The following is a 17,922-nucleotide window of genomic DNA, read 5'->3' on the forward strand; positions in this document are numbered from 1 at the left end:
TTGCTATTATTTTTCCAAATCTCGCCTGTCTTCAGAGTTGTCAAGAAAAAAGTGACTACAAGATCCTATTATATATCCATCTGGATACACATTTGACATTTTTATCAAATGATATTCTAAATTCTCTCTAATTTTCATCTTTTCTTCTCAGTATAAAAGTGATATATGCCCATTTTTAATAATTTCCACATGTATATTTTACAAAAATACAAAGTTTTGGAGATAACAGAAAACAAATTTTTTTTTATTGAAATTATCTATAACCCCCCCAACACACCCATTGTGTGTTGGTACATTTCTTTTCTGTTATTGTTTGCTGCATTTCTTTTTTGTTCATTTTATATACCTAAACAAATGTTCATTACAAAATTATCATCATGCTGTACAATTCAGAATCCTCCTTGTCTCACTGAGTATTTTTTACTGTCACTAATTTTGTAAATATGATTTTTAATGGTGGAAGAATATTCCAATCATTTTTTTAAAATCTCTTCACCTACTGATGGCTTTTAGGATGTTCCCAGGCTTTGGTACAGTTTACAAACATTCTGGAATGAACATTGTAAATACCAATCTTTGTCGAAATCCCTAAATTCTTGAGATAGAGTCCTAAAAGTGGAACTACTGAATCAACATCTATAAACATTTTCAAAGATCTGTGAGATGCTGTAAAAACACCTTCCACTATTAAGTATTAGTTGCTTATATTTGAAAATGTGATGGATCAAAATCACATCTTGTGTTAACCAGGACTCATTCAACAATCAATAATGATGAACACTATTTTTTTGTGTTTATTATTTGTGCTATTTACTGACAATGATATATTCATGTCCATTTCCTGTTTTTTATCATATTATTTCTTTTGTTAGTTTTCATTAATGCTTTTAATAGAAACATGTTATATGTATATACATATACATATTGCTTATAGAATACACTATAAAATATAATGAATGCTAATACACATATTATTTACAGATTGTTCTTTAAAATTTGCATACAGTTGTGTTCCCCTAGATTTTCCCTCATGGTGTTTTTATATGTATACTGCTGTCCAAATCATCTAGGTCATTTTAAGATGGCCAGCATCTATCATCTTTTCTGATAGTTCCATTTTCTTATAGAGAATTAGCCCTCCCCAAAGGTGTATAGTCTCAGCAAGAGAGCAATTTTGTGCCGCAGTCTCCAAAGCAAAGGGCAGATCCTTCCTCCCTATTCCCACCACCACTTTATTTACCTCAAAGGCCAGGTGGACCATACGAGGAAGCAGGTGATGTTTGAGATGGGACCCACTGAGCAAAGGCAGTTGTAGCCCCAGCATCAACTTGGCCCTGACCCCGGTGACCCAGTGAGAGACAGTTTCCTACTTCCTGATATTTTTTTTGCTTTTAACCTTCTGCACTTCCTCAGTATCTGCGGCTCCCAGCCTTGCCTTAAGTCTATGAAGCCCCGGTACTCTTTTCTTTCAGACAGCCAAGGGTCTGGATCCATTGTTTGCCCCCAGTAATCCTCACTGACATAACGTGCGGGACTTCTGTGTCTTTCGGTCCACCTTCCGTCCCCTGGTTAGCAACCATTTACTTTGTTTGTTAATTTGTAAACGTTTGATTCTTAATGCTAATTAACCACAGCACACAGCTACTCTGAAAACACAGAGTACGGAGGAAGATATTTTATCATTGATCACCTGCTGACATAAATCAAGTCAGGCACCATAACAGTGACAGAAAGATGAGAGAACAGTGTACTTATCAAGACTTAAAGTTTTTAAAAACACATGACCTAATTAATTAATTTAATTTAATTAAAAAATACATGACCATGTCTATGGCCAAAAATCTCAAGAGAGAATGAGGAACAGAGTGCATATTGCCAAAGTATATTAAAGCTTTGTGTCTCTATATCTTCATTTTAGCTTTCTGTGGACCATTCATGTTTTATAATTTCTCCCAATAACGTTCAGCTTGTAAGCTATCTAGTACATGACTCTTTAAAAAGGGGCCACATTTGACGCCTACAGCCCCAACCAGGGATGAATCTTCTCAGTTACCCTTAGCCAGTCCCTTTGAAGGGTTTTCTGATCCAACAGTCATTCAGTAAGTCTAATAACTTGTTTAAAATATCTCTGTATTTTCAGTGTTTACTTGTTGTTTGAAATGATACTCATTTTCATGGATTTGTACATACATACGAGATAGGATGATTATTAAATAAGAAAACATATGAAATAATTTGGAAGAGTGAATATTTGTTTAGAACAAGTGTATGTCAATTAATTGCTACAATTATGCTAAAGTAACTTTGGGAGCACCTGAGGGTTCAGTGGATTAAGCATCCCGCTCATAATTTTGGCTCAAGTCATGATCTAACTGTGCATGGAATTGAGCCTCCCCTCGGGCTCTGTGCTGATATCTCAGAGCCTGCTTGAGATTCTCTCTTGCCCTCTCCCTCTCCTTCTGACCTTCCCCAGCTCGCTCACTCTCTCGCTCTCTCTTAAAATAAATAAACATTTAAAAATAAATAACTATAAAAGCATCTGTACTTTGTTTCCAAAAAAAAAAATCCATAAATTGCACAGTAAAAAATGATCTCAAAAAAGTAATGGCTCTAGGAATGTATAATTAAAAAAAAAATTTTTTTTTCAAAGCTATTTTATCCAAACATACTCCTGTATTTTTGACTTTCACACTCAACATCAAATTTAAATATCTATCCATTCATACATCCTGAAAAACCACTATGCTGCAGGTACCATTATAGTAGCTAAGGATATTGCATGAACAGAAGAAGCCTCTGCTTTTCTGTAGGAAAACAGACCTGAATGCAATATAGAGGAGATGATGGGTACGATGAAAAAACATAAACCAGGGTAAAGGAAAAAGCTGCCAGGGTGGGGTTGGGGAAATTGGCAGTGAAGGCCTCTCTGATAAGATAACCTTGGAGCAGAACAAAAGGAGAAAGCCTGTCAGATGTCTGGGCAAAGAGCATCTAGGCAGAGGGACTAGGAGGTACAGAGACGGTGAGCTAGAAATGTGTTTGGTGTTTTCATGAAAGGGTAAGGAGGCGAAGGTGAATAGAGTGGTGTGAACAAGGAGAAAAGTAATAAAACTGGAATCGGGCGACAGGGAACAAGTTTCTAAAAGGAAGAAATTTGAATTTAATGTTAATTGATGTGGAAAGCTTCAAGTCAAAGAACGACATAATCTAACTTGTTTTAGAAGGACCATACTGACGACTATATGGAGAATAGACTGCATGGGGGGAGGGTAGAAGCTTGAAGACAAAGTAACCGTCCAAGCAAGGGTATACTTGAGTGAGAGGCATGGAGGTGTTGGAAGTGGTCAGATTCTGCATCTTGGTACAGATAGCAAAGAAGCCAATAGTCAGGAAAACCAGTATTCAGGATGAGCCTTATTTGGCAGGGGTATCAGTTCACGGGGAGATGAATTAGTAAAGGCATCAGTGGAGCCAATTCGTTATATCACTGTTGCATTTTATCTTCAGCTAGATGAACGTTCTATGTGCTTGTGAAATGTAAATTTGAGCTCTTGCAGTTTTGCCTGTAAGACTCAGTTCTACCACCCTTAGACCAGTTGCTTTACCATACATGCTCCCATTTCAAAATTACAGACAGATTTCTCTCCCATCAAGTTTTCGACTCGGCCTTCACCCAAATAAACGTACAACCAATTCAGCATTTTAGTTCCTAACTGCAGTGCTGGTTGAAATCAGATAGGACACCTTCAGTCTCAAAATCATCTAGTTTCAGACACCGTTCTATTCCATTATAATTGGCCTTCTTTGCATGTTTTAAGAAAAATATTTCTGTAAATATGGGTTTGGCTTTATTTTTTCCTAGTTCTGTTTAGATTTAAAAGGTATGTTTGCTATACCAGCAAATGTTTTTACTTAGAATAGAAATAGAAGGACTTATTACAAAAGGTTTCTTTAGTGATAGTAAGAAAGGCAAAACTTCCCAGGGTGAGAGCCACTTGGTCCCCTGCCCATGTGTCTTCTAATCGTTTAGAACCTCCAGAGAATTAGGGAAGTGTTTTCTTGGCAAACATTTGCTAACAGCTAAGGAGTTTGGAAACATTTTCATCTCCCTGCATCATTTTTCATTTTCCAGTAGAAATGCAATCCTAGGGGCATTCACTCTAAACTGTTGCTGGTATAGGTTCTCACATTTATACAATCTGTTGAATCAAAAGTGCACTTTCAGGGTGCCTGGGTGGCTCAGTTGGTTAAGCGTCCGACTTCAGCTCAGGTCATGATCTCACGGTTTGTGAGTTCGAGCCCCGCATCAGGCCCTGTGCTGACAGCTCAGAGCCTGGAGCCTGCTTCAGATTCTGTGTCTCCCTCTCTCTCTGCCCCTCCCTGGCTCGCACTCTGTCTCTCTCTCTCTCAAAAATAAATAAACATTAAAAAAATTTTTTTTTAATTTTTTTAAAGTGCACTTTCGAACTAATGTCTTAGGCTAGTTTTATGACGCCTGTCAAGACACCCCCTACCCTCACACCTCAGAGTGGCAAAAGCAGATCTCAAAAATCTCTTAGCTCACAGCTTCAGCTGAGCTGAGATGTCCCCCAGAATCAGAACTTTCCTGTAAGAACAAAGTGGAATGGATGGATGAATGGAGGATTTCTTTATTAGGGCAAATTATTTGGCTTACATGCTAACTTAGGCTTACAGGCCCTCTGCCCAGAGATATAACGTCACTATCCTTATAACAATAAAAATTCAGGGAACAAATTTCAGGGTTATAGATCTTTGCCTTTAAAATACAATGCAAAAGACCCCTGCATATCGTCAGAATTACTTTCCAGTCCTTTACTCATCTCATATTCACTTCTGGGAATCTACACAGGCCCACAAGCTCCAAAACCCTTAGGAACAGAAAAAATTAAGATACTCAGAATTTTATAAATTTTTAGAAAATTCATAGAGCACATATTATGTTGCACCCCCAGCAAGGCCTGGGATTGCACCCCATACTGAACACCTTGTATTTCTGCAGCAAAAGATGTGAGTAAGCTACTGCATGGAAAAATAAAGACTGTAAAAAGCCTTACGTCAATGCAGATCGAGTTTTGCTGTCAAATGAGTTACGAACAAAACTTTGGGTGTTCAAAGTTTTTTGAGTTTTAGAATTGTGGGTAAGGCATCAGGGACCTGAATTAAAACAGAAATGAATAGACTCTGCAGTCAATAGCCTTTTCCTAGTCTACCAATTCATTCAATATCTTAGGGGACAGTTTTTGTTTGTTTTTGCCAACTAATCAGAGATGTTGCATTTTTATAGTTTTAGCAAGTGTATTTAACAAGTGAGCTAAGACCCCATTTGATAGTCATTTGGGGGAAGGTTTTTAACATAAATTAGTAAAGTCTACTTCCAAGTTTTTAAAAGTGGGCAGATGTGACCATTTGTATAGGTGACAAGTTTTCTGAAATCAATCAGGAAGGAAGCATTTTGCAAAGTCTTCTATCATGATCACACCACCAAGTTTTCTTCAAAAGCAGGAACTCCCACTTCCTATTAAAGTGGCACTTTTATTTTGAAGGCACAGTGTATTTTAAAATTCTGCTGTACGATCCTGGAATTGCTAGGCACTTGTTATCACAGAAAAGACAGAATGTGGAACACTAGTGTTTTTAAAAATAAGAACATGTAGGGGCGCCTGGGTGGCTCAGTTGGCTAAGCATCCCACTTCAGCTCAGGTCACGATCTCGCAGTTCATGGGTTCGAGCCCCGCGTCGGGCTCTGTGCTGACAGCTCAGAGCCTGAGCCTGTTTCGGATTCTGTGTCTCCCTCTCTCTCTGGCCCTCCCCCGTTCATGCTCTATCTCTCTCTGTCTCAAAAATAAATAAACGTTAAAAAAAAAAAAAATAACATGTAGTTCCTTTAAATTGGACAATTCTGAAAGGTAGTCAGCTATGATAGATAAAATTGGAGACCTTGTCCATGATACAAAATGTTTTCACCATCACTCATCATCTCTACTAAGAACAGTAAATGGTTTACAATAGTTTAAAGATCTGGCTTTTATACTATTATCTCTATCAGCAACATCTTGTAGCAATTTGTACACTTTAGCTTCAGTTTCTTTACAGCAAGAGCTTCTTGCCTCTGAATGATGCCGCGAATACATTTATTTTTGAAGCTATCTCTGTATCTTTATCCCAGAATCCAAATTTTATTCTAGACAAAGCAGCTCTTCCACCAGTGGTTATTTTGACACAGTTTTTCCATAAAACACTGTTTTTGTTATGGAATTCATATATGTTGGGAATATATTTTTCTCCATCAGTACATCTTTCCATTATTCAGTAGCTCCGAGCCCTATCAGAGCAACACGCCCTTTTTATTATGACAGTATCCCCTCTATTATCTTAAAATGGAATTAATTCGTAATTTCAAAAACTACGTATAATGTATTGACAATAAGGGAGAAGTAAGAGAAAGTAAATTATAATAAAATAGACTATCTCTCGATATGTAAAATTCTCAGACAAACCACTCTAGAAGACATAAATAAAAAGATCAGGGGCTGGTATTGCCTTTGGTGAATACATTTTTGTTTAAGACAAATTTCCATCCAAATACTGCTACAAAATTGCTTCTCAAATTTTGATGTGTATACACGTCACCTGTGGCTCTTGTTAAAATGTGGATTCTGATTTCAGAGGTCTAGGACCGGGCATTTCTAGTAAGTTCCTAAGTGATTATAGTGCTACTGGTCCCCTTAAAGCTGGACACTTTGAATAGGGAGGGTTAACACAATTTCTTTATAGTGACATTTAAGTGTGACAGTTACAACTGTTGACTGATAAAGGTGTTGCCATGGGTAACATAATTTTCCAAATAGCCTCAAATAAATTCAGGTCAGATTTTGCTGCCAAGTGAGTTATAAACAATCAGTTCATGACTGTTGAATGAACCAGAGTTGTTGGTAAACAACTCTTAGCAAAGTTCCAAACAATTTTTCCTCAGTTTGGACACTGGTTACATTCTCCAAAAAATGCAGTGTATATGAAAAGTGTGAAAGCAATATTTTGAATGTATACATAAAACAGAGTTTAGGTTAGGGGCGCCTGGGTGACTCAGTAAGTTAAGTGTCTGACTTGGGCTCAGGTCATGACCTCACAGTTGGTGGGTTCGAGCCCCCGCATCAGGCTCTGTGCTGACAGCTCAGAACCTGGAGCCTGCTTCAGATTCTGTGTCTCCCTCTCTCTCTGCCCTTCTCCCACTTGTGCTCTGTCTCTCTCTGTCTCTCAAAAACAAATAAAAATGTTTTAAAAAAAGTTTTGTTTTTTTTTAAACAGAGTTTAGGTTCTAGGCTCAAATAATTAGCAGATTTTTCACCTACATGAATGTCCAATAAAACCTTTGGAAGTTGTGTGGGACAAAGAACGACTCTTCATTGTACAAAATCATTGCACACACAGCAGACCTCTAGCATCCCTGGCCTGTACCCATCACATGCCAGTAAATGGCCCCTAATCATTGTTGATCAAAAATGTACCTGCCCCATTTCCAAAATATTCTGGTGAGACAGGCAGTATGACTTCTGCTGATTACCACTGCTTAAGTGAAACTCAAACATTACTGTTTGCATTTAATTAAAACAGAATCCAACAGAAACCCAGACATTATAGAAACATTCATTCTTTCCTCCAACTGTATAGCAAGCCTCCAACACTGTGTAATTTGCTGTAACACTTGTTCCTTACATTCTCCCACAACTTGATTTATGCATCTTCCATAATTATTTGCTAATGCTTGGTTGCCATATTGTTTTCTTCACATTATTGTAATTATTTTTACTTCAATAGAAACTGGAGGGAGGATACCTGCATTTACCAAAATATTTTATTAGAACAGTTTTCTTCTTGGGCGCCTGGGTGGCTCAGTCGATAAAGTGTCCAACTTCAGCTCAGGTCATGATCTCATTATTCGTGAGTTCCAGCCCCATATCGGGCTCTGTGATGACAGATCAGAGCCTGCAGCCTGCTTCAGATTCTGTGTCTCCCTCTCTCTCTCTGCCCCTCCCCGGCTGGCTCTCTCTCTCTCTCTCTCTCTCTCTCTCTCTCTCAAAAGTAAATAATAAAACATTTAAATTTTTTTAAAAACAACTTTATTTATAAATAAATAAATAATATTTTCTTCCTACTCTTCAGAAAATTGTAAGTCCAGTTATTTTTCTTGGGTTGTATAGTTTAATGTTTGCTCTCAGAAATTCTGATTTATAGGTAATAAATAAATTATAAGCAGAGTATTCCTTATATTAATCCTATTTTTTCAGTTAATCACTATAAAGTAATTTCTATAGGCTTCAACCTTATGAAAATAGGGTGATTAATATAGAATATATACACACCAAGAAATCTCTTCTCATAATTTTGTTTACAAAACTTTAAGAAGTCTGTTAGGCTAGCACTTAACAGAGATTAATTTTTGCAATAAATGTTAAAATGTAACTTAGATTCCATAGTTAAAAATGAGAAATATACTAATTTCTGTTTTTTCTTAGAGTTTTGTTTTTATATAATTCAGCTAGCCATACACCAAATACAGCATATGGATAGTAAGCAATGTAAATTTTAAATTTTACACAAATTACATATGTATCACCAAAATGTTGCACATAAATATTGAAGACAACAATGAATAACTTGAAATCTGTTCAAAGAAGTTAAAAAAAATGAAGCAACTAGTTACGTACAAGGGAACACCCATAAGGCTGTCAGCTAATTTTTCAGCAGAAACTCTGCAGGCTAGAAGGGAGAGGTATGACATATTCAAAGGGCTGAAAGGAAAAAACTTACCATCAAGAATACTCTTCCTGGCAATGTTATTATTCAGAATTGGAGGAGAGAGAGTTTCCCAGACACAGAAAAGTTAGAGGAATTTATCACCACTAAACCAGCCTTACACAAAATATTAAGGAGACTTCTTTAAGTGGAAAAGAAAAAGCCATAAGTAGAAATAAGAAACTTATGAAAGAAAAAATTTCATTGGTAAAAGCAAACATGTAATTAAGTTAGTAGTTCATCACTTACAACCAAAGCTTATATGAAAGTTAAAGGACAAAAGTGGTAAAATAGATATATCTCTATAAAATTAGTTAAGGAATACATAAAATAAAAAGATGTAAAATATGACATCAAGTCCATAAATTGCAGTGAGGGAGTAAAAATGTAGTGCTTTTAAAATCTGTTTGAACTTAAGTGACTTAAAACCTAAAATAGACTGCTATCTATAGGGTGTTATATATGAACCTCATGGTAACCACAAACTAAAAACCTATTAGTAGATAAACAAAAAATAGAAAAGAATCAGGGAATATCATCAAAGAAAGTCATCAAATCACAAGTGAAGAAAGCAAGAGAAGAAGTGGGGAAAAAGTACAAAAATAACCGGGAACAATTAACAAAATGGTAACAAGCACATACATATCAATAATTACTTCAGATGTAAATGGACTAAATGCTCCCCATCATAGGCTCTATATGAAAGATATAAGGTGACTGAATGGATAGAAAAACAAGACCCATCTGTATGCTGCCTACAAGAGACTATCTTCATACCTAAAGACACACACAGACTGAAAGTGAACAGATGGGAAAAGATTTCACACAATAGAAACAAACTAACAAAGAAGCTGGGGTAGCAATATTTATATCAGACAAAATAAACCTCAAAACAAACTAGCAGGAATGCCCAGGTGGCTCAGTTGGTTAAGCAACCGACTCTTGATTTCAGCTCAGGTCATGATCTTGCATTTTGTAGGTTTGAGCCCCATGTTAGGCTCATGGTGACATCTAAAAAAAATTTTAAGTTTTGTTTTAAAATAAAATCAAACAAACTAGCAAGAGACAAAGAAGGGCATTGCATAATGATAAAGGGATCAATCCAGCAAGAGGATATAACGATTATAAATATCTATGCACCCAACATTAGGAAAATCTAAATACATAAAGCAATTATTAATAGACATAAAAGGAGAAGCTGACAGTAATATAATAATAGTAGGGGACTTTAACACTCCACTTACATCAATGGAGAGATCATCCAGATGGAAAATTAATAAGGAAACAGCAGCTTTGAACAATACATTAGATCAGATGAACTTAACAGGTATATAAAGAACATTCCATCCCAAAACAGCAGAATATACATTCTTTTCAAGTACACCTGGAATGTTCTCCAGAACATGTTAGGCTACAAAAGAGTCTCAATAAATATAAGAAGAGTGAAATTATATTAAGTATCTTTTCCAACCACAATGGTATGAAACTAGAAATCAATTAAAAGAAAAAAAACTGGAGAAAAATAAACACATAGAGTCTAAACAACATTCTACTAAACAACCAATGGGCCAATGAAGAAATCAAAGATAAAATTTTAAAAATACCTTGAGACAAATTAAAATGGAAACACAAAATTCCAAAATCTTTGGGACACACAAAAAAAGCAGTTCTAAGCGGGAAGTTTACAGGAATCCTGGCCTACTTCAAGAAACAGGAAAAATCTCAAATAAACAATCTACTCTTGCACCCAAATTAATTAGAAAAAGAACAAAACCCAAAATTAGTAGAGCACTGGCTTTTGGGGTCTGGCTTATTTTACGTAAGGTAATGTCCTAAAGTTTCGTGCATATTGTAGCAAGAACTTCCTTCCTTTTTAAGACTGACTAGTATTCCACCATATGTAATATGTATTATATTATATCACATTTTGCATTTTGGTAGGTTTTGTGTTTCTAGTAATTTGTTCACTTTATCTAGGTTATCCAATTTTTGATGTACATTGTTCATAGTACTCTCTTATAATTCTATTAATGCAGAATCAATTGTAATGTCCCCACTTTCATCTCTGATATTAGTAATTGTGATTTTTGCTTTTTTTCCCCTTAGTCCATCTAGCTAAAGGCTGTCAATTTTGTTGATCTTTTCAAAGAACCAAACTTGTTTTCATTGAGTTTCTCCTTGTTTTTTCAGTCTGTATTTCACTTATCTCTGCTCTAAAATTTAGTATTTCCTTCCTTCTGCTAGCTTCGGGTTTAGTTTGTTCTTCTTTTTCTAGTTCCCTAAGTTGTAAAGTTGGGTTGTCGATTTAAGATCAGAAAGTGTCTATTTTTTTTCTTAGCATTTACAACACGCCAAAAATTGGGAACCCTGAGTATGCTCACACACAAACTCTAAACATTAGAAAAGCAGATTTCAAAAAACATCTAAAGAAATTTTTGACGTGATTACATAGCAAGAGACTATTCAAGGAATGTTCTTGAAGTTTCTTGGCCCTCCAAAGTATAGATAGAATAGATGGAAAGAGGGACCCAAAATTCAAAAAAGTAAGAATTTTATTAGAAAGTATCAAGCCCTGGGGTGCCTGGGTGGCTTAGTAGGTTAATCGTTCAACTTTGGCTCAGGTCATGATCTCACAGTCTCTGTGTTTGAGCCCCCCATTGGGCTCTGTCCTGACAGCTCAGAGCCTGGAGCCTGCTTCAGATTCTGTGTCTCCCTCTCTCTCTGCCTCTCCTCTACTCTCTCTCTCTCTCTCAAAAATAAATACTAATATTTTTTTAAGTGTCAAGCCCTGAATAAGGGGACTCATGATAAATACTAAGTTCAAATTTAAAAGACTATTTCCAGGGCGTCTGGATGGCTCAGTCAGTTAAGTGTCCAACTTCAGCTCACATGATCTCACAGTTTGTGGGTTGGAGACCTGCATCAGGCCCTGTGCTGACAGCTCAGAGCCTGGAGCTTGCTTCAGATTCTGTCTCCCTCTTTCTCTGCCCCTCCCTGGCTTGCACTCTGTCTCTCTCTCTCTCTCTCTCTCTCTCTCTTTCAAAAATAAACATTAAAAAAAAAATTTAAAAGACTATTTCTTAAAGAATATTTCTCTTCCTAGAGAACTCTTAGCTCATCTAATTTCCAGTTTCTAAACCTAGGTGTTTGACATTCCAGCCACTAAAAACATTGTAGTTGCAATTGCAGAGTCTGTGCTTGGTAATGAAGAGTCAGGAAGAATATGAGAATCACCAGGAGACTGAAAAACGAAAACTGGTTTCCAGTGTTCAACAACAAAAAAATGTGACTCTAGATAAAATGAACTAATTGTTCAGCCATAATTTGTTGAACACCTAACCTATGCTAAACACCAAGCATAGTTTGGAGAGACAATAAGAAAATAGAATCCCTAACCTATAGCTTACATTCTAGTGGAGGGCCCAGATTAGATCATGAAAAGATACAGTGTTGGGGCACCTGGGTGGCTCAGGCAGTTAAACGTCCGACTCTTGGTTTCGGCTCAGGTCATGATCTCACAGTTCTTGAGATCCAGCCCTGTGTCGGGCTCCGTGCTGACATCCCAGAGCAGGCTTGGGATTCTCTCTCTCCCTGTCTCTCTCTCTGTCCCTCCCCTGCTTACACTTTCTGCCTCTCTCTCAAAATAAATAAATAAACTTAAAAAAAAAAGTTACTGTACTGCAGTAGAGATTAGTATTACAACGGAGACCAGAAAATAGGTACAGTGCAAGGGTAGAGAGGGACAGCCTTATGCTACCCGGAGAGGTAGACAGGGCTTAGGTGCAGATAAAGAGACTGACCTTCACCAGCTGATGAATGGAAATGCTAGGGAAGAAGAATGAGGAAAAAGCAGGGAGAGAGTGGCATGGAAGTTTCTTCTGATGGGTGAAAGAAGAAAGACTATCTTCAGAGTGGGGGATGTTCTGGCAACAGCCATCTTAAGCTGGGCTTCTGGTTCATATGTCAAATTAGACATACATGTTGGAGGGCAGATGACAATGGTTTTACTTGGGTGTCATTTAATACAGGTAGGGCTTTAAGCTAATCAAGTTATCTGTTCCTCCGATATTATTTGGAGCCATTGAAGAGGGCACTGTGTCAAGACAGTTGGCTGGTCACTACGACTGGTGGTTTCCACTGGACATCAGCAGGAACACCTGGGCACTGACTTGACACCCATATGGCTCCCTTGTGCAGATGCCAGGCTGAGGCTGTGTTCTCTTGATCTAGGGCTTGCATGACTGTGATATCTCCAAGTCTACACCTCAGCCTTCCTTGAATTCCTCTGACCTGTTCACTAATACTCACTCTTAGGAGAGCCTGGGTAGCTCAGTCGGTTAAGTGTCCGACTCCCGATTTTGGCTTGGGTCATGATCTCACTGTCATGAGGTCCAGCCTTGTGTTGGGCCCCATGCTGGGCATGGAACTTTCTCAAGATTCTCTCCCCCTCTTTCTCTGCCCCTCCCCACTCACATGCATGCTTTCTCTCTCTCTCTCTCAAAAAAAAAAAAAAAAAAATATATATATATATATATATATATATATATATATATATTCAATCTGCAAGTATGCATGTGAACATTTCTATTTTGCAGCTAGTCCTGCAGCTTTTGACATTAAGGATCAAAATTCTCTTACCCTTTTTTTCTGGTTTTGTTGTACCCATATCCCCTCAAAGTGCCAGGTGACTATTGTCCAATTCTTTGAGCTGGGGGGAAGGGAAGATAACAGAGTGAATGGTGGAAGGGACTGAATCAAATGCGTTCATGGGAGAGGACAAGAGATGAGAGTGGAGATAGAGAGGCAGTTAACCAAATTGTTTACAGTGCTAAGTAGTGAGATTTTGAGTGGCTTTTGTTTTCTCTTTAATGCATTTATGTTAAAAACCTGTTTACAAAGAGCCACTTATTACTTTTATAAACAGAAAACTACTCATGAATATTATTATTTTTCTCAGATAACGAAGAATCACAATGAGTCAGCAGGAGTTCCCCAGGAATTAGTTATCATAAATAAACCTGATATAATATTTGGATAGAGCTACTAAGTGGATAAATCAGGAGAATACATATACATGGTATTTCTGATTATTTTATTATGTGGAACCAAAATTGATTAAATAATCTCCAAAAAGTGTTTATCATAATGTGTGACTCTCAACCTAGAGTAATGCCTTTAGCGAATTGCCACAAGGCCCCACATAGCTTCATCTAATAACTTACATGAAAAAAACAAATTTGTGTTTATTAAATTTGCAGCTGGAAACTGAGGGAAAGATATCAGAAGCACGATTCACAATAACTTCAAAGGAACAGCAGCGTGGGTTATATCACTGAGATACCAAGCAGTAATATGTGTCCAGTTCAGCAAACCAGCTCTCCACGCCTGGGATGGGAGGCAACCCGAGAGAGAGTAGGTGCAAGACCAACAACTTGAGCTGCCTGCAGGCTCGGGAAGATCTGCAAACACCGGTTCCCTAGCCCAAAGCTGCCATGACGTTAGGCATCCTTAATGAAGACGCCACACCTGGAACAAGGTGAGGACTGTTCCTCCATTCTCTGATTAGATGGCAACCTTCATCACTTGCATATCTGTGCCCTACTGGCCCAATTGCATTGAGTGGGGGAGTGGGGAAAGGAGAGATGGCCCTCATCCCAGAGAATTTGGGAGCTATTTTCCAGTGCCAGTGGGCCAATACTATGGCTGCTGGTATTCTTGGAGTCCACGCACTTGTTTGGACCCAATACTTAGATCAGCTAAAGAACAGATACCTTTCTGCAATTTCCCGAACTTGTAACTTCCTCCCCATTGAGTGTATTTGTGCAAAATATTGCACAAGGACTTTCAAAAATTGTTAAAGCTAAGCTTGTTTCTAAAGCCCAGCTCCCGGTTGAATTTGAGATTGATGGATAAAAGATGTTTTCTACTCTCATTTGCTAAAACCATGAATCTGGATTTGGTCCTAGGTAGAGAAAGTATTCTTTATGATGACATCTCCTATAAAAGGAGATTCTGGTTAACCTCACTGGTATTGATTGACCGTTTCCCAAAAGTCTTTAAGTTGGCATTTAGATATGTGCTCTAATTTAGTCATCTTATTATAAAATCTGCAGTGTATTTAGCTATGAATACTTATAACCAAGTAGGTAATAACCTTTTTTACAGGAAGGAAATGTGTACCTCTTAGGATTTTTATTTCTAGTCCTTTTCTTTCATCCTTTTAAATTTCTTTCTTTTCTTTCTGTTCTTTTCTTCCTTACTTTTGTCTTTCTTTTGTCTTTCTTTGTTTTGTCTTTCTTGTCTTTCTTTTTTGCTTTTCTTTCTCTTGTCTTTCTTTCTCTTTCTTTCTTCTTTCCCTTCTTTCTTCTTTTCCTTCTTTTCTTCTTCCTTTCTTCCCACTCTCCTTCCTGCCTATCTTTCTATAGAGTCAGACAGTACTAAACACAAAACAGTTGATGACTGGGAGTGAGAGCCCAATCTTTATGTAACAGAGGGCCCCCAGACCGGCCTAAACTGTTGCAAATTCAGACAAGCCTAGGGAGGTTCCAGGGCCAGCTGTATTTGTGTGAGACTGAGGAGTCCCCTGAGGAAGACAACTCCCGAGGAAGGAGAGTCAAGGCCAGAGTCCTCGTCCAAAGATAATGTACTAGACCATACTCCCACTATCTGCCAAGGACATGCAGCGGAGCATCACATCAGCTGCTGGGTGAAGGCCCAGGGCCCAGGGCCACCTAGAGGCAGCTGGAGGAAATGAGTGTGGGATCCTGTGTGGCAGGAGTAGCAGACTCCCAGAGGGAGACAGGAGACCATTCTCCGGCTGAATTCTGCAGGAGGGAGTAAGGTCAGAGGAAAATGGTATGGCCTAGGGAATCAGAGTGTTTTGAAATATTTTGGAAAAAAATCTGAAGGGAAAACTGATGTACATCAAAGAGCATATTCCCTTATCATTCATGATGAGAAAATGCTGATAAAAGATAACTCACTTGTGCTATAGAGGTAGGTCCTCTGTTTACAAACACCTCCTTTAGGTTAGGGAGAACCTATGGATTGCTCATTCCAAAGTTACTCTAAAGCCAGTATTTAAAAGGAAAATTTTTGCACCCTTAAAGGTGCACCCCAGGGGCACCTGGATGGCTCAGTTGATTAAGTGTCCGACTTCGGTTCAGGTCATGATCTCATGGTCCATGAGTTCGAGCCTGGCGTGGGGCTCTGTGCTGACAGCTCAGAGCCTGGAGCCTGCTTTGGATTCTGTGTCTCCCTCTCTCTCTGCCCCTCCCTGCTCATGCTCTGTCTCTCTCTGTCTCTCAAAAACAAATAAACATTAAAAAATTTTTTGTTGAAAGTGCACCCAAAAAAAGTTGCAAATCTCCTCTAAGGAAATAGAACACAAATTTTGCCTGACTGGAATTATTATACTTTTGAAAACACAATTAAACCTATGTTGTAAATACTTCTTCCACTCGACAAAGGTATAAATGCACTTTGAAACGTCTTTCTTATAATGACTGTCTTTAACTCAGAATTAACAAGGAAAAGGTAAGCAGATTTGGGGAGATTTTTTTATTGCTATTATTATAAACACATACAATGACTTCTTCACAGTGTGTGTGGGCTTAGCTGGTTGTACACAAACATTTCTAGACATCAATAATACTTCTATACTTTCATAAGCTTTTAAGTATAGCACCTTGCAATAATATGGTCTCCCCTCATCACTACATTTTCTCATTTGTGGACCTCAGCAAGCACATCTCCAGGCTTCAGTTCGGGCCAGCTCTGACGTCGCTGGGAGCATCAAACTCATTGACCTCAAAATGCATATAGTTGGGTTCTATAATGTTTTTCGGGGGTTTTTTTCTCTTTTTTTTTCTATATCAAGAGAGGAGAAAAAAATATATAAATTGCACGTGGCCTAAAATGGACGTCGTCTGGAGATGACGACTTGTGTTAACTGCATAGCCTTGCTTCCTGTCCACAGAACACGTGCCCATTTCAATATTTACAGAATGTATTATTAGGGAACATAGAATAATAAAACATGAAATGAGGCAAAAGCATAGGAATTTGGCTTTTATTTTCCTTTTGGTAGAGAGATTTTTGTCTCACTCTTGGAACGAACTTAAAATAAAGGCTGTTAAGCGAGGCTGGAAACAATTTTTTTAAGCAAAAGCAGGAGTTATATTCACCTTTTTGGAATTGTACAGATGTAACCTGTCTAGAGAATAAAAAGGATAGAAGGGGCGTCTGGGTGGCTCCGTAGGTTAAGCATCTGACTTTGGCTCAGGTCATGATCTCCCAGCACATGAGTTCGAGCCTCACATCAGGCTCTGATCCTGCTTCAGATTCTGTGTCTCCCTCTCTCTCTGCTCCTCCCCAGCTTGTGCTTTGTCTCTTTCTGTCTCAAAAATAAATAAACATTAACAAAAATTTAAAAAAAAAAAAAAAAAGGATGGAAGAGAGTAGTAGATGACATTAGAAGAACTCATACAATGGCATTTTTTAAAAAAATACTTTGGTCAGTTTAGCATTAAGAAAAACAAGGACACCTGGGTGGCTCAGTTGGTTAAGCATGCAAATCTTGATTTCAGCTCAGGTCTTGATTTCGTGATTCGTGAGTTCAAACCCCACATCGGGCTCTGGCCAACAGCACAGCCTGCTTGGGATTCTCTCTATCCCTCTCTCTCTGCTCCCCCCCAAAAATAAATAAAATTTTAAAACTCAAAAAAAGAAAAGAAAAACAAAGGGTAAGCGTTTTGTGTTTTGTGTATGCATGTCTGTGCGAGTAAATGATAAGTCTATTTCCGTAGGTCTTACTGTTTCTTATCTCATACACACACACCAGAGGACTTACCTATATGAGGTCCATACAGAAGTGGGTCTGACTAAAGATGGCAGAAACTTCCCCAGAGTCTACCACATTGTGCCTCTCCTTCCTGCCACTCACTAAACATGATTTACAAAATGGACGCTTTCAAAAATTCTTCTGTCCCTCTCTTTCATAGGAAATAGATGATTTTCCTAACACATAAACACCTCTTACCCCAAGTTTACAAGAACGTGGATCAGGAGTCTGACCTATCTCTCTTGAAAAGCTGCCCATCTTTCATA

The 17,922-nt window shown here is 38.0% G+C and overlaps 1 protein-coding gene across 9 annotated transcripts in view; it reads left to right on the forward strand.

The window, feature by feature from the left end:
• Positions 1-17,922, forward strand: part of TMEM212 (transmembrane protein 212) — a 53,096-nt gene that overhangs the window by 2,053 nt on the left and 33,121 nt on the right. For 7 of the 9 annotated variants that reach the window (XR_009262432.1, XR_009262433.1, XR_009262429.1 and 4 more), the window contains 2 exons: positions 1,919-2,099; positions 14,073-14,350. The gene's annotated coding sequence lies outside the window, so the exon portion shown is untranslated. The remainder of the gene's footprint in view (positions 1-1,918; positions 2,100-14,072; positions 14,351-17,922) is intronic. The other 2 variants (XR_009262430.1, XR_009262426.1) reach the window with 1 other exon arrangement.

Source organism: Neofelis nebulosa, chromosome 5 (assembly GCF_028018385.1).
Source record: "Neofelis nebulosa isolate mNeoNeb1 chromosome 5, mNeoNeb1.pri, whole genome shotgun sequence".
NCBI lineage: Eukaryota > Metazoa > Chordata > Mammalia > Carnivora > Felidae > Neofelis > Neofelis nebulosa.